Source organism: Phaethon aethereus (assembly GCF_964289735.1).
Source record: "Phaethon aethereus genome assembly, chromosome: 2".
In the NCBI taxonomy this organism is placed as follows: domain Eukaryota; kingdom Metazoa; phylum Chordata; class Aves; order Phaethontiformes; family Phaethontidae; genus Phaethon; species Phaethon aethereus.
Window position 1 is genome coordinate 153978136 of NC_138582.1, and position 22873 is coordinate 154001008.

The following is a 22873-nucleotide window of genomic DNA, read 5'->3' on the forward strand; positions in this document are numbered from 1 at the left end:
ATGATTCTGCGGGCCCCAGCGCCTCGCCCCGGCGCCGGCAGCGCGCCGGGAGGCGGCGGGAGCACCGTGCCACCTGGTGGCGGCAAGGTCACGGCGCCCGGCCCGGGCTTCCCCGAGGAAGGGTCTCGAGAAGAATGGGACTCCAGGGACAAATCCTAGTTCTCATGTTAGTTATTACGTCACAGCATCGATGTATGTTTTTTTCCTATCCCAACTGTCTTGACTGTTAAGACTCGCCTTTCGGAGCACATAACCTTGACGAATTCTTTGACAAAAGCACTTTTTAAAAATTAAATGCTGGAGGCAGCAGAAACATATTGCAAGTGACAAAATAAATTGTTTTATCTCCTTGCTTGATAGCAGATAAACTTTAAATCAGGTTTTATCTCATCTTAGTGAAGCAGAAATGATGGAGATGAACGAACTCCTAAAAAGAACAGAATAGCTAAAATCTCTCCTTTTTCTATAGCAAATATAGCCCCTTGTGAAAGTGCAAGAAATACCATCTGTGTTTCTGAAACTCTTAATTTATTGCAGACATCTCTGTGTTTACTGTAAATTGACATATTTTGTGTTGCAAAACAACATGTTGCAGTGATGAAAAATAACTTAAATACTCCCATCCAATTAATTCCTAAGGGTTTTCTACCTGAAAAAAAGCTCCGTTTAAAAGATGTTTGTTTTGCATCAGACATGAAACCTATCTCGTTTTTAAGTTAGTTTCATACACATATTGACAGCCACTCACAGAGGAAGCTGAGAGGGGAAACTGTGAAGTAGTGGTGACTTTTATGACAGATTATATTTTTCTGATTATCAGACAAGAAGTGTATTTTATGAATAGCTACCATCTTGGTGAGAGGTTTCTTCAGAATGGACAACTCCACAAGCTTTCCTGACAATCTGTTATTTTCGTTGTACCTGCTAAGCACTGCCATTCCTTGCAGTTCATGTTAAATGTAAGGTAGAATTTAGAAAATAAGCTTTTTCATCGAAGTGTTTAATTGGAATTTAAAATGAATTCAGAATATAATTCTGAGATGATGAAAATTAATATTTTCTTTAATACAGCATATCTGATGGGAAGCCAGGGGAACACAATACTTCAGCTGACAGCAGCTAAGCGTCTTTGTTTTAAGCTATGGCTGGAATTGAGCCATGAAATACAGATGGAAATGTGGATCTGAATTTCCCCAAAGTTCAGTGTGCAGTTTGGGTCTATTACAAAGATAAGCTTGGACCTAGATTTTAATCTAGTTTTTTTAAAGCATATAGAGGGTCTCCAGTCAAATGTTACCCTGTGAAATGTAAAAAAGGGCAGCACAAGGGAGGCTGAGGCACTGTGATGCTGTGGTTTTATATTTGACTGCAAAGATTTAATGTCTGTTTTTTCTTGTAATGCTGGCCTTTGAATGACTGAGAGCTCATCCAGACATAACTGCTCCCGTGGCAGCAAAAATCCCCTTGAAGACTTATCTCGTTTTTCTCCCAAGTCCAGACAACTGGGTTATAAGAATGCAGAAAATGAGGAGTCGTTTAGGCACGCGATGATGCAAATACAAAGAAGTGAGCCCCAGAAGACAGCGCCGTGGCAGAGGGGATGACAAAGCCGGGCACTGTCACTGCTGAGACGAGTTCAGCACAAAACAATGTTTCTGGAATGCATATGTGATTCCTCATCCCCGGCTCATTGTTTGGGAGCTTAGATCAATACCGCTGCAGCAAAGATTCCCAATGAGCTGAAACAAAACAAAACATGGATTCATGGGAGCATTGCCACTCAAGAGCATGCATTTCCCAGTTAAAATGAAGGTCAGTTATAAATTACATCTCTGATTCCCTCAGGATTTCTCTCTCTTGCTCTGTTTTGGCAGTTCAAGACCCCTTTGATATTTGAGTAAGGCCTTTCCCTTGCACATCTGATCTTGATTACGGTTTATGGCAATGGTAATTCTTTACCTCCCCAAGGCAGCAATTTTGAGAAGAGAGAGGGAAAGCAAGTACAGTATGATTGTTTAGGAGAGAGGCACACTGCATAGTGCTTTAACCATTTCTCCATTTTATAGCTGTGTCTCTTCCCCACGGATCGCCCTTGCACAGAGCAGCACTATGCTCTTCCTCTAGGAATGCTCCATGTCCATCAGTGAAATCACTGTGTCTGGAGGCAGAAAAAATCTGTTTGTGTATTTACGTATCAAAACGCTGACTTCTGAACAATAAAACTGTGGTTTGGGTAGGTTTTTAGATGCTTTCTGTTTCCTGGTGAACAATCAGGTATCAATAACCACCAATTTTTTTCTTCTGGCTGCAAAGTGGAGCAGCTGGGTCTCAGGGGTTACCCCCCACCTCTCTCCCACCTTACAAAATGAAGGGGACTGTTCTTGCTCAATTTATGGAATGCAACTTTGTCAAAAGAGGGTGGATTTCCTCATGGATCAACTTTGTGCCAGTCAGAATTGCCAGTCTGCTAAGCCAAAAATACACTGAGGCTTTTCATGAGGGAATGTGATGGGTGAAACTGGGTCTTGCACCACTTTTCCGTATGTGCGAAAGACAGAGGCAGACGTTCCAGCTGAAAACACATTGTTGACAGCATTTGAGACAATGTGAAGGTGGCAGAAAAAGTTGGATGCAGACTTGTTTTTTCCTATGGGTGGTATGAGGCATTTTGTTACAGGCAATTACAATTGCAGTAAGAGTTTTCATGTCAGTTTGTAATATATACTTCATTCCTTTATTGATTTCCCTTCTCTGGATTGTTTATACCGTGAGCTCCTTCTGTTCATTGAGACTTTTCACGGAGTTTGCAATGTGGAGGGGCTATTGAAAAGCCGTAACTGCTTGTGAAAGTCTGGCACCATCAATCTGCTCCCAAACAAAAAAAAAATTCCTACAGACTTGGGAGGTGATTTACAAAAAGATTTAATTGCCTTTCAGGCACTACAAATGCCATCCTGTTAGCAAAGACAAGCGATGGGTATAGTTTCTTTTGTAAAGGTAACCACAAACATCACGCTGGGAAGTGGAAGCAGATGGCAACTTTTGCAAGTTTGGTGTTTGATTCTAGTGCCAGGCAGAAACACAACAGGCAGAATTGCCAATGATTTTTTTTCTTTGTTTGCTTGTATAATACATTTTTAAAAGCTTAAACATGTTTTTAAACACATCTAACTGCATTTTAAATGGGTCCTCCAGTGTGCAGTAGAACTTCCCAGGTACACACTGTATTTTGCCATGAAGATACCAAGGAGACGTGATGAACAAAGGATACTAGTAACATTTTCCCTGGAAGAAGGAAATTTCTTAACTCCTCATACATAAGCCTTTCCTTAAAGTAATGCAAAACTTCCACAGTGCAAGACAGGAACAAAGCCGTACCAGCTCTCACTGTTCCAGTGACACAGTGAACCTGCTTGAGGAGCATTTTATAAGCCAAAATTTCCACTTCGCTAATGCTATGGAAGGGTCCGACATGGGATTTTCCCCTTTCCTTTATTATTTTTATTAGGCCTTCAGTATTACCTTGGAACATACAACTTGTGAAGAATACCACATAAAGGAAAAAAGTGTTTATTGCATATATCTTCATGGAGATGCAAAGGTTGAAGAGTTGGAGGCCCTCCAGCCTGCCTGGGTAGCTGGGTGTGGGAGTATGAGCTAGTGTGGAGGCCCAGCACGGCACTGCCAGCAGCTGGGTGGGTGCCCAGCCTCAAGTGGTGAAGGCTGCAGAAGAACTCTCCTTCACTCTGTCATTCTCTCATAAATCAGACTAATTATTCTAATGAGGAGAGCTGCATCCCTCTGCTGCAAGTCCTGCCGGTTTACAGGGAGAGGGAAGTAAATAAAAAGGAACAATGCTGGCTGCTGCTGTGGGAGGGATGGAGAACAATAGTCCTGACTCTCCTCCCTGCCACCACCCTGTTTGGAGGGAAGAAGCAGGATGGCTTGCGCACACCCCTGGAGTTATTCCAGATCAGAACTGAAATCAGACGCTGGGCTCATCAGCATCTGCTGAAGGAAAAAGCAAGTAAAACAGAGGGCAGAAGCATGTTGTTTTCAAGGCTCTAGGAGAATGTTGCTAAGGAAAGAAAAGGATGGGACACAAGGCTTTGCAATGTCTGTCCAAGTAACTAATGCACTATAAATACTGACCTGAGCTCTAATAGCAGGATGAAGTCTTAGCTTTATGCCTTTGGATTTTTTTGAGAGTAAGAAGGTAGATTTTAGGTTTTGAGTTAAAACTCTATAAATTTGTCTCTTAGAAGAGAGAAGTAGTTCCTTTTCTTGCTCTGTTAGTTTAAGTCTTCTTGCAATCATGAAAATTAGAAACTTGTTTTGCTGTAATTAAATCTTAGGTTCTTATTTACTACATGAATCTGGGAGCTGAAGCTTTAAGCAAACCACAAACTACCATGAGATTACAAGAATGTGACAGCTAAAATTATGTGCAGCCCTACTCATTGTTTTCTATATTTTTGTTATGTTCCCTCTTATTGTCCCATCACAGTGATGACTGAAACAAATCATTCAGGTCTAGATTGCATATTATAATACCCCCAAAGCCTCCTTGCTTTTGTCTGGGACAAATGAAAAGCATTTGTTAAGAATAATTGTGGAATGGCATAAAAATTCATCTTCATTTTGCTGAGGATTTAATTATTTCTATTGTGATAAATTATTCTTCATGTTAGATATTAAATTTATATATTTTTAATAAAAAACGTTTGAAAAATGAGACAATTTGGCAGTTTTTGTGATGTTCACCTCTCAGGAAAATTCCTCTGCATGTTCTCAGCAGCTTATCCTCTCTTTTTCAGTGTCAGTTTTACTAAAATGTCTTCATCCTGGCCTTTATACAGCATACTTACTTATATCTTTAGGTCCATTGATAAATTATTCCATTTCTAAATCCCATCTTCAGTCTCGAGCTAGATGTTGTGATCATATTTTTGGCCTTTCAGACTCCAAAGAAAGCTCCATAAATATTAGAAAACTCTTCTCTTCAGTCATCTTCTCATTTACCTTTCCTGTATTCACTTCCATGAGCTAAAATACATTGTCATGTTAGGAGATCCCCTAGACCCTCTTCCAGCCCTGAAATTGCTTGTTCCCCTAGCGTTCCTCATTCTAGGAAGTGTTATGCCAGGCTGATATTTCTTCTGGCAGAAGACAGGCCATGTACCACAGCTGGATGTGCTCACTCCCAGGAGCTGGCAGCCTTCCCTTCTGTGCCATGCTGTGGGGCGTCCAGCTTCTGCTGGCCTGGGAGCTCCAGAGCTCAGTCTCTAAACCATGCAGGTCACATTGGGGCTGGACTGGAGGGAGCTTCCCTGACACATCTGAGTAACACATAATGACTGCAGAAAACTGGGTGAAGTTGCTGAAGACAGTGAGAGAGGAATTTAAATATTCATGTAAAGAAAACAAGTTGTGTGCCACTGCGCCTATGACCATGGATTACAAGAGTGCCTTTCTTAAAGCCATCGTAATTGCATCTTATTTGATTGAAGTATATCATGAAATTTTCAATAGGACTTTGACCATGACCAGCTTCTAGCATTCAAAAAGACATACATCAGGCCAAGCACAAAGTAGGAGACTGTCATTAAGTCATGAAAAGGATCTAGAATTAATAATATTTGCATTTCCGAGCCTTTCATGTTTACTTGCTTTTGTGTTTTCAAGGAATAGGTATATTTATATATGTATGTCCTGGTTTCAGCCAGGATAGAGCTGGTTTTCCTCACAGAAGCTAGTGTGAGACTGTGTTTTGGATTTGGGATGAGGAACTGTTGATAATGTGCTGATGTTTTGGGTTGTTGCTGAGCCGTCAAGGACAGTCCAGCTTCTTGTGCTGGCCTGCCAGCGAGCAGGCTGGGGGTGCACGGGGAGCTGGGAGGGGACACAGCCGGGACAGCTGACCCAGACTGGCCAAAGAGATATTCCCTACCATACGACGTCATGCCCAGTACATAAACTGGAGTTGGCCGGGGGGCGGAAATCGCTGCTCGGGGACGGGCTGTCGATCACGGGGTGGTGAGCAATTTCTGTATTGGGCATCACTTGTTCTTATACATTCCTTTGTTGGTATTATCATTATTGTTCCCTTCTTTCTTTCTGTCCTATTAAACCGTGTTTATCTCAACCCACGAGGTTTTTCCTAATTCTCTCCCCCGTCCCACTGTGGGAGGGAGAGTGAGCGAGCGGCTGCGTGGTGCTTAGTTGCCAGCTGGGGCTAAACCACGACAGTCCTTTTTGGCGCCCAACGTGGGGCCCGAGGCTTGAGATAATAACGGTTGCAGGTCACAATATCAGTTTGATTTGCATCATGCTCTCGTCTTTGCTGTACATGTTAAGGATCGGTGTTGGTTTCTGCGGGCTGCTGTACTCTGCAATGATTAGTAATGTCTCGCCTGTGAATTTTGTTTTTAGAGCACTGACCTTGAGCTTAATGTGGTATCATCTGAGCTCTGTACTAAAGCCGTTACTGTATTTTGGCTACAGTCTTGTGGAGACGATTAGCAATTATACTTCTGCCTCTGAAAGGTTTTTTATGGAGGAAATGCAGAATGGTACCTTTGATACCCTCTATCATAACATTTCCTCCTTCATCACAATAATTTTTCAGTATTTTGAACACCCTTGGCTGGTTAAAATACCTCTATTGCTACTTCTGGGGAACATGGTTTCAGTTTTGTCTAAGGTTGGCAAGCAATTTAAGAATATCACCCGGAGATCTGCCCCAAGGCTGGATAGTTATGAATGGCAGGGTGTGTGGAACAGCATGGGCAAATGCCTGGGGCGGTGGGCACCTCCGGTGTTTTGGAGCTTCACTCCCGAACAAGTGCAGAATCCTGATAAACTAGCAGAATATCTGGAAGAAGTATGCTGTCAGCCTGGCAGCTCCAAGGAGACACAAATCATTGCCATGTGCTGGGGCCTGGCCCATGCCTACCGAACCCTATTTAACACTATGCAAAGGGGAGAGGGGCTCTCTGGGTCTGATGGCAATGTGGCAGGCACTGTGACTACTCCAACGTCTGTAGCAGGCACTGCCACTACTCCAACCCCCACGGCGGGCACTGCCACTACTCCAACCCCCATGGCGGGCACTGTAGCTACTCAGACTGTTGCAGCTGAACCAGAGAACCAGCCCATCCCGGTATCAGTTGCCCCTGTACAAAAGAAGAAATCTTGGAAGCGGAAGTCAGCTCGTTTAGTAAGGGAGGAGGAAGATCCTGCTAAGAAGGAGCCAGAGGAAGAGAGTGAGGAGGCAGAGTGCTCTGAAGCAGGGCCATCACAAGCACGGAAGAGGGAAGAGAGCGAGTCATCGCTTGAAGAGGAGGAAGAGGAAGAACTTATAAAAGAGACGGTAACTACCCGATCTCTATCCCTGAGTGAATTGCGAGATATGCGAAAGGATTTCAGCCGTCGTCCAGGTGAGCACATTGTCACCTGGCTGCTCCGATGCTGGGATAATGGGGCCAGTAGCCTGGAATTAGAGGGTAGGGAAGCCAAGCAGCTGGGATCCCTTTCTAGGGAAGGGGGCATTGACAAAGCAATTGGAAAAGGTGCACAAGTCCTCAGCCTCTGGAGACGACTCCTATCGGGTGTGAAGGAAAGGTATCCCTTCAAGGAAGATGTTCTATGTCACCCAGGCAAGTGGACCACCATGGAGAAAGGTATCCAGTACCTGAGGGAGCTAGCGGTGCTGGAAGTGATTTATGGTGACTTGGACAATGGACAATCATCCAAAGATCCAGATGAAGTCAATTGCACGCAACCTATGTGGCGGAAGTTTGTACGGAGTGCACCATCATCATATGCCAACTCATTAGCAGTAATGGCCTGGAAGGACGGAGAGAGACCAACGGTGGATGAATTGGCTGGCCAACTCCGGCAATACGAAGAAAGTCTCTCTTCCTCCCTACGGGCCTGCGTCTCTGCTATAGAGAAACTGTCCCGAGAGTTCCGGCAATTCAAAGAGGATATGCCCTACCCTCCACCCATACGGACCAGTGTCTCAGCCATTAGGAGTAAGCGCTCTTCTGTTCAAGAGAGAAGATATAGAGGATACACACCACGAGCCACCCTGTGGTTTCAATTGCGTGACTACGGAGAGGACATGAGGAGGTGGGATGGAAAACCTACCTCGACCCTAGAGGCACGAGTACGCGAGCTGCAAGGAAAAACAATTACAAAAGGGGGTTCAGGTTCCTCGAGGAAAATCGTCGCTCCACTTTCCAGTGGGCAGCTTCCCAGAAAGAATAGAAGAGCTGATCTCACCTCTGATCCTCTTGAAGGGACTTCTGATTACTATTTACAAGAAGTGGGTAACGAGTACTATGAGCAGGATTAGAGGGGCCCTGCCTCCAGCCAGGCGGAGGAGAGGGACAACCGAGTTTATTGGACTGTGTGGATTAGATGGCCTGGCACGTCAGACCCACAGGAATATAAGGCTTTAGTGGACACCGGTGCACAATGTACCCTGATGCCATCAAGCCATATAGGGGCAGAACCCATCTGTATTTCTGGAGTGACAGGGGGATTCCAACAGCTGACTGTACTGGAGGCTGAAGTGAGCCTAACTGGGAATGAGTGGCAGAAGCACCCCATTGTGACTGGCCCGGAGGCTCCGTGCATCCTGGGCATAGACTACCTCAGCAGAGGGTATTTCAAGGACCCAAAAGGGTACCGGTGGGCTTTTGGTATAGCTGCCTTGGAGACGGAAGAAATTAAACAGCTGTCCACCTTGCCTGGTCTCTCAGAGGACCCTTCTGTGGTGGGGTTGCTCAGGGTCAAAGGACAACAGGTGCCGATCGCTACCACAACAGTGCACCGGCGGCAATATCGCACCAACAGAGACTCCCTGATCCCCATCCATGAGCTGATTCGTCGGCTGGAGAGCCAAGGAGTGATCAGCAAGACTCACTCACCCTTCAACAGCCCCATATGGCCAGTGCGAAAGTCTAATGGAGAGTGGAGACTGACAGTAGACTATCGTGGCCTGAATGAAGTCACGCCGCCACTGAGCGCTGCTGTGCCGGACATGCTAGAACTTCAATATGAACTGGAGTCAAAGGCAGCCAAGTGGTACGCCACCATTGATATTGCTAACGCGTTTTTCTCGATCCCTTTGGCAGCAGAGTGCAGGCCACAGTTTGCTTTCACTTGGAGAGGTGTCCAATACACCTGGAATCGACTTCCCCAGGGGTGGAAACACAGCCCTACCATTTGCCATGGGCTGATACAAACTGCACTGGAACAGGGTGAAGCTCCAGAGCATCTGCAATACATTGATGACATCATCGTATGGGGCAACACAGCAGAAGAAGTTTTCGAGAAAGGGAAGAAAATAATTCAAGTCCTTCTGAAAGCTGGTTTTGCTATAAAGCAAAGTAAAGTCAAGGGACCTGCACAAGAGATCCAGTTTTTAGGAATAAAATGGCAAGATGGATGTCGACAGATCCCAACGGATGTGATCAACAAAATAACAGCTATGTCTCCACCAACTAGCAAAAAAGAAACACAAGCATTTCTGGGTGTTGTGGGTTTCTGGAGAATGCATATTCCAAATTACAGTCTGATTGTAAGCCCTCTTTATCAAGTGACCCGGAAGAAGAACGATTTTAAATGGGGCCCTGAGCAACGACAAGCCTTCGAACAAATCAAACAGGAGATAGTTCATGCCGTAGCCCTCGGGCCAGTCCGGGCAGGACAAGATGTTAAAAATGTGCTCTACACGGCAGCCGGGGAGAATGGCCCTACCTGGAGTCTCTGGCAGAAGGCACCAGGAGAGACTCGAGGTCGACCTCTAGGGTTTTGGAGTCGAGGATATAGGGGATCTGAGTCCCGCTATACTCCAACTGAAAAGGAGATATTGGCGGCATACGAAGGAGTTCGAGCTGCCTCAGAAGTGGTTGGTACTGAAGCACAGCTCCTCCTGGCACCCCGACTGCCGGTGCTGGGCTGGATGTTCAAAGGGAGGGTCCCCTCTACGCATCATGCGACTGATGCTACGTGGAGTAAGTGGGTCGCGCTTATTACACAGCGGGCTCGAATAGGAAATCTTAATCGCCCGGGAATCTTGGAAGTGATCATGGACTGGCCAGAAGGCAAAGATTTTGGAATATCACCGGAAGAGGAGGTGGCGCGTGCTGAAGAGGCTCCACCATATAATGAACTGCCAGAGAACGAAAGGCAATATGCCCTGTTTACTGATGGGTCCTGTCGTATTGTAGGCAAACATCGAAGGTGGAAAGCTGCTGTATGGAGCCCTATACGACGAGTTGCAGAAGTGGCTGAAGGACAAGGTGAATCAAGTCAGTTTGCGGAGGTGAAAGCCATCCAGCTGGCTTTAGATATTGCTGAACGAGAAAAATGGCCAGTACTCTATCTTTATACTGACTCATGGATGGTAGCAAATGCTCTATGGGGGTGGCTGCAGCAATGGAAGCAGAGCAACTGGCAACGCAGAGGCAAGCCCATCTGGGCTGCTGAATTGTGGCAAGATATTGCTGCCCGACTAGAGAATCTCGTCATAAAAGTACGTCACGTAGATGCTCACGTACCCAAGAGTCGGGCCACCGAAGAACATCAAAACAACCATCAGGTGGATCAGGCTGCTAAGATTGAAGTGGCTCAGGTGGATCTGGACTGGCAACATAAGGGTGAATTATTTATAGCTCGGTGGGCCCATGACACCTCAGGCCATCAGGGAAGAGATGCAACATATAGATGGGCTCGGGATCGAGGGGTGGACCTGACCATGGATGCTATTGCACAGGTTATCCATGAATGTGAAACGTGTGCTGCGATCAAACAAGCCAAGCGGTTAAAGCCTCTCTGGTATGAAGGACGATGGTTGAAATATAAATATGGGGAGGCCTGGCAGATTGACTATATCACACTTCCACAAACTCGCCAAGGCAAGCGCTATGTGCTTACCATGGTGGAAGCAACCACCGGATGGCTGGAAACATACCCTGTGCCCCATGCCACCGCCCGGAACACTATCCTGGGCCTTGAAAAGCAAGTCTTATTGCGACATGGCACCCCCGAAAGAATTGAGTCAGACAATGGGACTCATTTCCGAAACAACCTCATAGACACCTGGGCCAAAGAGCACGGCATTGAGTGGGTGTATCATATCCCCTATCATGCACCAGCTTCCGGAAAAATTGAACGATACAACGGACTGTTAAAGACTACACTGAGAGCAATGGGTGATGGGACATTCAAAAATTGGGATAAACATTTAGCCAAAGCCACCTGGTTAGTCAACACTAGGGGATCTACTAATAGAGCCGGCCCTGCCCAATCAAAACTTCTACGTACTGTAGAAGGGGATAAAGTCCCTGTGGTGCATGTGAGAAACATGCTGGGGAAGACAGTCTGGGTTACTCCTGCATTAGGAAAAGGCAAACCCATTCGTGGGATTGCCTTTGCCCAGGGACCTGGGTGCACTTGGTGGGTAATGCGGAAGGATGGGGAAGTCCGATGTGTACCTCAAGGAGACTTGATTTTGGGTGAAAACAGTCAATGATTTGAATTGTATTATGTTAATTGTTCAGAATGACATTACTACTATGGCTGCTATCTACCATATCAATGGTATTATAGTAAGAATCACCCAGATTGATGAAGAATGAGCTTCACTGAAACCAAGCAACGTGCAGCAGTGATGAAACCAGAACTGGCTTCAGCAGCTTGCGCCCAACAAATCCCTCGAGATCGACATCTTCGACCTGCAGATCATGGACATGGACCGTGCCAGATGACAATCCAACACCACATACCATCTCCCCTGCCCTGAGAGACTGCTATGATGGATGAAGCCCAGAGTCATGGACTGACTGAACTCCATAGACATTTTAAGTGATGGCCCATGGACTAAGAGAGTGATATCTGTGTGTATATATTAAAGGACAGGAAGAGTAATAATGAATAATTGGAATGTATTGAAAAGTATAGGACCTGGGCATGACGTAAATGGTATGGAATAAGGGGTGGATACTGTCCTGGTTTCAGCCAGGATAGAGCTGGTTTTCCTCACAGAAGCTAGTGTGAGACTGTGTTTTGGATTTGGGATGAGGAACTGTTGATAATGTGCTGATGCTTTGGGTTGTTGCTGAGCCGTCAAGGACAGTCCAGCTTCTTGTGCTGGCCTGCCAGCGAGCAGGCTGGGGGTGCACGGGGAGCTGGGAGGGGACACAGCCGGGACAGCTGACCCAGACTGGCCAAAGAGATATTCCCTACCATATGACGTCATGCCCAGTACATAAACTGGAGTTGGCCGGGGGGCGGAAATCGCTGCTCGGGGACGGGCTGTCGATCACGGGGTGGTGAGCAATTTCTGTATTGGGCATCACTTGTTCTTATACATTCCTTTGTTGGTATTATCATTATTGTTCCCTTCTTTCTTTCTGTCCTATTAAACCGTGTTTATCTCAACCCACGAGGTTTTTCCTAATTCTCTCCCCCGTCCCACTGTGGGAGGGAGAGTGAGCGAGCGGCTGCGTGGTGCTTAGTTGCCGGCTGGGGCTAAACCACGACAATGTATAATTCTTTATATTTTTATATTTATATCCTCTATATATTTATATATAAAATACTATACTAAAATATATAAATGTATTTATATTCTCTATAAATAATGTATATTTCAAGGAATGAAATATAACTTTAAGGCGCTGGGGGGGGTGGGGAAGATGACAAAAGAACAAAGAAAATGCCTTGATTTCAGGAGCAAGCCCTTTGAGAAATGCACCAAGAATCCTGAATCTTGAAGTCCAGAGCATTAGCGAGCAAAGCACAAGACCCACTAACTCTCAGTAAGCCTTGTGGTATAAAATCCTATTGGGTACTTATTACATTCTTAGTATTATCTTAAAACTCATTCCAGAATTTTAAAATTAGTTTTGTTACCTTCTTTGTTACAATACTGGACACAGCACTAGAATCAGAAGTTACAGATGTGGAAATTCAACACTTTGAAATCCCATAACACCACACAACTACTTTGGTTTGTTGGTTTTAGGGGCTTTGTTCATGCTAATGAGATGATTTTAACTACAAATTAAGTCATAACTTCTCAATGTAACAGGATCCCAATGTTGCAGAGGTAGCATCACATAGCTCGAGCAGCATACATACACGCACAAATATTTACTTTTCATTTACACTTCACACAGAGTAGAAGCTGAGAAGGGACTCCCAAGTCCTTCCGACTGCCTCAGTGTGAGCCGGCCTGGGGTGTTTTTGTACAGCATGCGTTGCCTTCATTTATTTAATCACCTGCTTTCTCCCAACACCCACAAGATGGCCCCTTGTCCCATGGTCCTTGCAAAACTCACTGCCTCTTTCACGTGCTGTGGGAATGACAGGCTTGGGCTGTGCTCTGAGAGTCCAGGCTCTGAACAGGTGCCACACTTAAAATCTCTCCCAGATGAGATTATCCACGAAATACGCTGTTAGCCAAAACAAATGATTTTTGATACCTCTTTAAAACATTTGACTGTGCTTTCCCACCAACCAACCAAATGCAGAAGTTACTTAAATCAAAAATGTTCATGCAAGGCAACCTGAGAAGTTTTATTTTAAGTCCACAGAAGTCAAGCTACACCTCACCGTGTGTGGTTGCTGCTGACTTCATCAACGACTGAAACAATAAAATCATACTGGCACAATCTAAATTAAAATGGTCCTCTTAATGTCTGAGAACCAAGCTTCACTCTAGCTAATCAGTGTAATAATGCATGGTGTAGTAATACATGGCATACTAAGTGAAAAGGATTTCTAACTAACAGTTACAGTCAAATTTCACAACAATATAAGCACCAATGTATACTGCTTTATTAAGCTAACCTAAAATAAAAACTATATTTTAAACTCAACAGGTCTGAGACCAAAAATCCATGTTTTGGACAGGCAATACTTGCAACCAAGAACCTCCACGCAGGAGTGCAGATATTGGAAGAATACTTGGTCCGCAATGACAAGCAAGCACAGCATTTTGTTGTTTCTCCTTCCCCTTCAATGGCTGCTGGCTTTTACAATTTGCATGATGAAAATTTTTTTCTGAAGAAAAAAACAGAGCTCCCATGGGGCAGCTTTAGCGGCCTCCCATGTGGAATTGGCTTTTCTTGGAGAAAATTATCCCATTTATTATTATTCATACGTTTAAAGAGAAAGAAAATTCTTTCTCTACTCAGCCCAGTAATGATGTAGGAGGGAGCAAATAAAAAATAAAAAAAAAAAGAAAAAAGCCCTCTCACTTGCTACTTTTGCAGGCAACCCTGCTCAATTCCAACCAAGGCCAGCAATTTTGTCCTTTTGTGCTTTCCTCCTCTTTGATGGAAGCCAGTACCAGACACTGCTCTGCCCTAGGTTCTTTCACTACATTATCAGAAGTCTGCCCTTTCGTTGTCAGAGACAAAATGATGCATGCTAATAAAAGAAAATAGAATTTGTCTGGTCTGGAGTAAATAAAAATAGAAACATTTATGCAAACCAGTAGGAATTTAGCCAGTGTGAAAATAACTGAGCTACTGTCCTCTTTCAAAACCTATTTTTGCATTCAGTCACCCCAGACAGCAGGAAAACCAACTGCTCCTTAAAATGTTATAAAAGTCTGTTCAGACCCTGTTAGTACCCTGAGATTTCACAGCATGCAGACTTTTAATTGCCTCTCCTTCCTCTCCACAGATGAAGGCATCTGGAATGTTTATCTCTAGTGTACCTTCCTGGGGAATATATTAGTTTGTGAACTAGAGCAGGATTACAAAGAAAACTGCTGAATACAACATACGATGTCTTGACACAACTTTTTACAAGTAGCCTTACTGTGAGCATACTCCACTCTATCTTAGCACGTGTTTACCATTTTGCAATATAGGTCATATTGCGGGCTTTGAAGAACTACATAGCTGACCCATAATGGCTTCCTCAATGAGATCACTGACCTGCAAGCTCCAGCATTATATTTCTTTTTTCTGTTTTTAATTTCAAGTTACAGTCTTTTCTCAAACACAGTGCAATCATTTCTGGAACAAACTCAAATCGCTGCACATACTCTTAATACTAATTAAATTACAGCATCCAATACAGACCTTCTTTATTTGCAGAAGACTATAAAGTCTGCATTCGCTGGGACAAGGATATTCTCATTGACAAACATAATAAACTTCTGTTCTTTAATCTCCACAGCATATCAGGAATGTCACATTCCATCCATCTGTCACTTCAACCTAGAAGTCTTTTTGGGATGGGTTTTTCATAGGATAAAACTCCTCTCAGATCAGGTGTGTTTTTTTCTCTACCATATAATATTCTTACCCCATCCAGCCACAACTTTTGTGGCACTATCAAACTGAATGAAATCTGTTTAACTTTGCAAACAAGTTTTTCAAGTGTGCCAGAACATGTCTGGACAATATGAAGATACTGAAAGTACCTCTGACCAACCATATGGCAGAAGAGCAGTGTCTTTCTGGTCAGCATCTTGGGGTAACATGGTAAGCAAGGGGCTTGGAAACAGAGGCAACAAAAGCTGTTGCAGCAAAAGAGGACAGGGCTACAAAATGAGGGTTTATATAGTAGCAAGACTGTCGGGGCTATTGAAAGCAGAGGGTACGCAACCTAACGCAAGTTGTTAATGACCAGCCTGTTCAAATTGCCCTTTCTCATGGCAGATGGTACTGAAATATTAGACAGGTTTCTACCAAGAACATTCTATACTTACTAAAACGCTTAGTATATTTGTATTTTGTTTAATGTGCATATATATTTATTGTGGTATGTGAAACAAAAGAATACTGCTGTCAGGTGTCACCTGTCCTAGATTAAAGTAATTTTTAATTTGGATTTAGAGATCCAGCTTCTTTTCCCTACAGAAGAGCCCTATCCATCCATATCTCTACAGTTCTTGACTTGCCATGCTACTTAAATTCCATTAAGCCAAAACGAGCTGTGGTGGAATACGGTTGCCACACAGCCTGCTGCTTTCATATGTGGTGAGAATCCTGTTATGTAGTCTATATGCCATTATAGACGGACTACAATTTGGATCCTCCACTGCATTTAAACACCAAGGAGCCTCGATGTCTAGAAAACCTTTAAAGGCTGTTGGTACAAATAGCTGGTGGTCTTCTGTAGACTAGCCTAAGGTAGTAAGAAGCCTGATGAAAATGAGACGAAACAGCAGGGTCTGTGAAGACAAGCTATTTGAACAAGGTTAGGCTTGTGAAAGGTAATTAATTAGCAACTATCATTAAAAGTTCTTTCTGTTCCTGTGACCTGTCTCCTACAGTCAGCTCCCAAATATGTGTGATCAGGGGCTTGGAGAGCAGGTGTGGAAAGTGAGAATAGCTGCTCTGGAGCTGGGATACTTCATCATGAAGGGTGTATCCATGGAAAAATGTGTAATAAGTCAACATCATCACAATGCCGCATGCAATATAAAGTGAGTAATAGCAGAAAGTAGGCATCTACTCAGTTATTTCTTTCCCTTCCCCCAACACACGGGTTGAAAATGCATAATCCAGTTGGTTCATGTCAAATGCCAAACAGGACGTGAATCCCTGGTAAGCAGTCCAAGTCAGAGCATTCAGTTGAGGCTGAAAAAGCAAAGCCTCCAGGCCCAGATCTATCCCTGATTTGGGGCAGATTACTATTGAGTGTCACTGTCTATCAAGGAGGATAAAGATACTAACATTCTCTGTAAGGTACTTTGTGATTTGTTGATTGGAAGCACTTGTTTATATATCCAGTATGAACATATATGCATATACTTGACATTTTTAAACACTTTTAAAAATAAAACCAGCATGGCATAAAACCAAATCTTGTTTCACTTAAATTGCTGCTGTACAGGTAGTTTCTTTCTGACATTCCCAAAGAAAACTCGAAGAAATTCACATGCACAACATGAATGCATATGGCAGAGTGCCACTGGAGGCCTCAATGGAATACTTCATTAAAAAACAAACAAACAAAAAAACCAAAAGTACATTCCAAATTGAACAAGCAACACTTGGTGCAAATCATCTAAACTACTAAGAGGAGCCACAAAACTTGCAATTCGACTGAAGGATTAGACAGCGTTTGACCAGGAACTTGGTGTACTATACAGTGAATACAAGCCTATACAGGCTTGCAGGCTTCAGTGGAACCTGGGCATCTGTATGTTTCCCCTTGGCCACAGGTTTTTGAACTTGAACAACTTGAATCTAAAGCAAGAATGCTTTAGGCTTCAGAGAAAAGCCCCTAAAAGCAATAGGATTTTAAACAAATATCCTTCTCAGGGAGTCATATCTAATGTTGCATGTCACTAAAAGACTGAATTCCACAAGTTTCAAGAACAGAAACAGGTTACACTTTTCTAGCAAGCCCAGTGACTCCAGTGTGTACAAAATTTCCTAAATGTGTCCACATGGTCGATTGCTTTTGGCAGGGCAAATTAACCCTCGCTGATCCCAGTACTGCAGCAGCTACCCTGCTTCCAGTTATACCTGAGCTCCTGCACTTAAAGCTAAACTGATTGTGATCATGTTATCACATTCCTTTGGACTGGCAGCATGGACTGGGTTTTCTTTTTTTCAGCTTGCTTCAGTGGACCTTGCAACAGTAAACTATGACCATTATAACCACTTGGTTTGAATCGTCTCACAACCCTTTACCATGAGCCAGGCTAACAAAGATACTCCTCTCTTTCCACAGGAGGGTGGTCTCTACTAAAAAGGCAGCTCCTCTTTTTCCCCACACCCCCTTGGGATGAAGTATCCATTCCCCTCATGCTAGCAACAACTCTTTAGGAAGGACCAATATTTAATGTAAAGTACCTTGGGTTTGTCAATCACAGCAAGTAATCCCACTTACTATTGGGCAGTAAGCAGCACAAATCTCCAGCAGGATTTCTGTTATTGCACAGCTGCGTATGTGTATGAAGAATTACTGCTAGTTTTTTGTTTTCAAACATCTGACAGAATATGATTCAGCCCTGACTACCAACTATATTTAACATAACACATCACAGGAATCTAACTGTCATGCTGATTTTCAACTCAAAGTGTTCTTACTGTATAAGGAAAAAGAGGCTTTAAAAAAAATTAAATACAGAATACAAAAAGGATTTTGTTTCTGGAACAGACACACCGGATCAAAATGGGTGTCTAAGTTTTATCAACTTGTTAATAACCATATAACAACAAAAAAAGAATACAACTACTACTAATTTTATCTAATTCTGAATACAGAGAGGGAGATTTGAAAGCATTTAGTAAAGAAACTTGCTATTTTTTTACTACATCCAATTAAATCAACTATATGAAGTGTACTATAAAACTATACCATAAAAAGAGTAAGTAACAGATCTGTCATGGACTATGATGGAAATAATTTTTTTAAAAGTGTTCCCATATATCACATACCAATGCAAAACCTCAAGCTCATTACAAGAGCTCTCACTGGAACATGAGAACCTATGCATATGAAGCTCAAAAAATAACACCTATGAAGATGTCTTTAAAATGACCAGTCTGTTTGGTATCAGTGATAAATTAAGTGTTAAAACTGTTCAGCCTCTTACTTTGTTTTACAGTCTCTACCTAACACTTCCGCCTTCTTGATTTAGGCTGGCCACTGAAGGAAGCTGGGTGTCTGCCTCTAGAAAGATAATAAATGAGACCACTGACCACCATCATAAATCCTTCAGGGTCAAGTACATATATTCTATAAAACACAAGTGGTGGTAAGCAGAGAGGAGAAGTCATCCCACATAACTTCATATGCCTTGAAGTGAGGCGTGAGCAAAACCAAAGCTCCCATCATAGTCAGTGGAATCACAGGTCAATCCCACCTGCAGAGGGAGACTGATAGGACTTTTCTCAAATGCCTTTTTTTGAACATGATCTCTGTCTACAGGTGCCTGTTTTTCTCCAATACAGACAAATCCTATTCCAAGAGTAACATTTTCCCATTTATGATGTTCAAATTAAGCATACTTACAAATATTACTAGCTTTGAATGATGTAGCGGGCAACAGGCAAAGACTTGAAACCATTATTTTCAATGCCACTGCTAAATAAGATATCCAAGTTTGTACTAAAAACTTGCTAATATACCGTAGTGGTTACTGCAGCATATCTACAGTCTAGTCTTGCACAAATAAACAAAAAAAAATGCAGATTATTCCACCCCACAAGATCTTGTGAAACTACTTTTGAAACCACTATAAAATGAAAATGTTTTATTAGCCCCACTTCTTCTAACATCCTATTTTTGTAAAATCAAATTACAGCACTGAACTACTTTTCACACAAATCCCATAAGCTAAAGCTCTGAATGACCAAGTAATATATAGCTCCTTTTTCTGCAAGCCTGAACCTCTCCATCATGTTTTAACAACTAACATGCAAGTAAGTTGTGTCACCTGCACACATCTCTTTTTTACAGCTAGATACTGAATGAAACTTCATCTGAAAATCAACTAAGGAAGAAAACAATCAAGGACTACTCTGGGGCAACTGAAATTAAAGAGAGATTTATAAAGCAGTAAGGGGCAAAGAACAAAAAAGACCCATTCCCAGTTTGTAAAGTCTAGAACAGTCATCGACAAGCCGCCAAAGTGCCCAAATCCCCCGCCCACAGCAACACAACAGCGACTGACAAAGTAATTGGTGCACAAACTAAACCAAAGGCTAATGCTTCCCCCAACAGAGAAAAAAAGATCTTTATATTTAAAAACACACACATGCATTAAAAATGAAGCTAATGAGAGCTCTGATTTTAGGAAAACTTGTCTATCCATCTATCCGTTAAAAAAATCCACATACAAACAAATCAATATTAAAGCATCTATTGATACTTCTTCACTCACTACTGAAAAGGAGGGGAAAAAACCTTATTAAAAAAATTAACTGTTTTATCAGCTTCTTACATAAAAACCCAAGAGCCTAGGATCTACTCAAAGTTAAGGATAATTTCAGCAACTGCCACAAGCTACATCTTCTAACTCAAATCTCTCCGAACAAGCAAAATCATCTAAGGAGTAACAGATACTGGTCTTCTGCGCAGGACTCATCCACACAATGAATTAATTAACTGTAGACATTTGATCCTTTTGCTAACAAACTTCTGAATGTTCTTGTTCTAGAATTAAGAGTACCTTGTTCCAATTTAGCTTAATCCACTTAATCCGTTTGGAGTGAGACACACTTATACCACAAGAGCTAGATGGAATAGAGATCCTTCATTCTGAAACTGCAATCCAAGACCCACTCATCTGGGTTTAGATTCTAGCTTGCTTTGAATGGACTAGTGTTTGAAGATGACTAGTCTTCCTAGTCTGAAAACTTCCTAGTCTGAGGAAACCTCTTGCATTCACCAAGTTACGAGACAAAAAATTGCCACCCCTTTGCCTAAATTCTCCAGGGTCAGTCTGACATAGTGCCGAGTGCATCCAGTACACTGACAGGTCTTAGGGTTCTTTACAAAACCCAAGTAGTTCACTGATTACTGTTCATAGGCAAGCTATCAGGGTAGGAAACAACGGCAACACATCCCGTGTGAACCTGGCAGTACCCTTACCCCACAAACGGGAGGCTCAGATTCCACAGCCTGCTGCTGGAACTGTCCACTGTGGAACTCTGTAGCTCAGCATGCCAGTTTGTGGGGTCAGAAAGAAGAAGCAACAAGCCGATTCCTTCTGTAGCCTACTTGTCAGTGGATTTAAATCAGGTATGGGGAAAGTCCGGACTTCCAGTGAACCACAGATGATTCCTAAACTTTGATTTATTGGGTAGCAGTAACCATAGGCAGTAGCTCAGTACAAGTACGCTTAGAGCAGACAGAAATTAAGAAGTCCACCTCTCCTTCCATCACACACCCTCATGCTCCAATCTTCCCAAACCAGGACTCCACATCCATACTTTCTCTTTATTCTTCACCATAAAAATTAGGACCCATTCCAATCCACTCACCTCCGTTCCTGTAAGATGACTGGCAGAAACTGCGTATGGGGAGGTACCTGAACTGAAGGATAAGCATCTTCGCAGAGACAGTTATGGATTGTGAGTGACTGCTTGTATATGCGACGTCACCCAGCGACTAGTACAACCACCTCCACACAAAAGATGACTTTCAACACACCACTCACAAGCAGTTTCTTTGGTAACCACCAAACTCTATCATACTTAATAAACTTAATTTACTTGGCAGAGTCAAAACCTAAATGTTTTGAAAAACTTGTTAATCACTAGAGGTGTATGTGCTAGGTACATGTATTAAGAATAAAAGCTGGGAATCGCCATCTGTCCTCCAGTTACAGCCTGTTATTTGGAAACCAGGTGGAGATGCCACTACATAAATTCAGGAAATTAGAACAGTGCTCTAGATGCATTTCACTGGAGCTTTGAATCAAGCACAGGTAGGAGTTTCAAAAACTCTGTCTCCTCACATACCAAACAAACTACAAGACACCCAACATGGCACTTTAGATCAGGCACTACCATTTGGTAACGTGAAGTTCTGTCATGAAGGCTCCTAGACTGTAAGCACTCAAGCAAATTAATGGATCTAACCCAGACAGTCACATAAAATCAATATAAAAACTAAGCCACGAATAAGTATGATGCTGAAGGTTTATAACCTGCCTTTTTTTGGGCAAACCCATTGCAAGCTAGCCCTCCAGAGCTGCCATAATCCGCAAACTATCTTTTCTGTTCTAGCAATACTGTGTATTAATATAGTTTGCATGTCTTCTAAACAAACTGAAGCTGTTTAAGAAAAGCTATTTATGTCAGGATTTATACTACCTCAAAAAAGCAGTGAAAAAGGTTTACCACTTCAATGAAAGGACACAGTAAGTTCACTTGGTTCAATATAATGGCAAGTGCTATTTTTGAGTAACAACTGTGCAGGTGCACTTCAGAGTGACTGCCACACTTGTGAGTTACTCTACAAATAGGCAAGCCCTAGAGATATGATTTTATTGCTCTCCATTTGTGAATCTGAATTTAAACAGAAATTTTACAGACTGGTATCACTGCATGGAATTCTAACAACACCGCAACTTTCTATTTGAAAGCTGGGAGGCCCCAGTGTCTGTAAATACTAGCCAACAGTTGCATTTTCCCTTAGTTTTGCAACTTAAAAAATTCAAACATCTGCAGTATTTTAGTTTTGACACTGTAATAGCTACACTTAGATGTAGATTAGATGGTCATGAAGTAGACTTCTTTAAAGACTTACAAGGCTTCTCTTAAAACTTCTTTAGTTTTAACAGCCTAAGAAGAGTTGTAACCCAGGATTTGAGTTGCACGTTATGGGAATTACTACAGCAGGAACCCCTTGTTGCTAGCCAGGCTAGGGGCAAGTGGAGGAGTTCATTGAAATGTTAAACCCTATAACCTGGCCAAAAGAGACCAGGGTGGAGATTGTAATGCATACACCTTCAAATTGTTGCAAACCATGATTTGAGTTGCATGTTACAGGAATTTGTATAGCAGGAACCACCTGAACCAATGGAGAACAAGCCTTACAAGAAGTAGTGTAAGTGAGAATGCAAGAAGAGGCATTATTTATAATATATGCTTATTCTAAGTCAAACCTGTAATTATTGTCTGAGGTGCATAATACAAGAAATTAACTGTACTGTTCTCTATAAATGAGCTTTCTATGATACGAATTTTTTTTTCCACAGGCAACTTCAAGTTCCCTTTCAGCTAATAAGAAACAGCAGTTTACATATGCAACTCTAAAAAAAGTCTTTGCTCTTTAGTGAATACATTGTCCTGAGTCTTCCTATTTTGGTGTAAATTAGTTACTACTACAAGACTAGGGGAAGAGAGAATGTCAAGAAACATACAGTGAAATA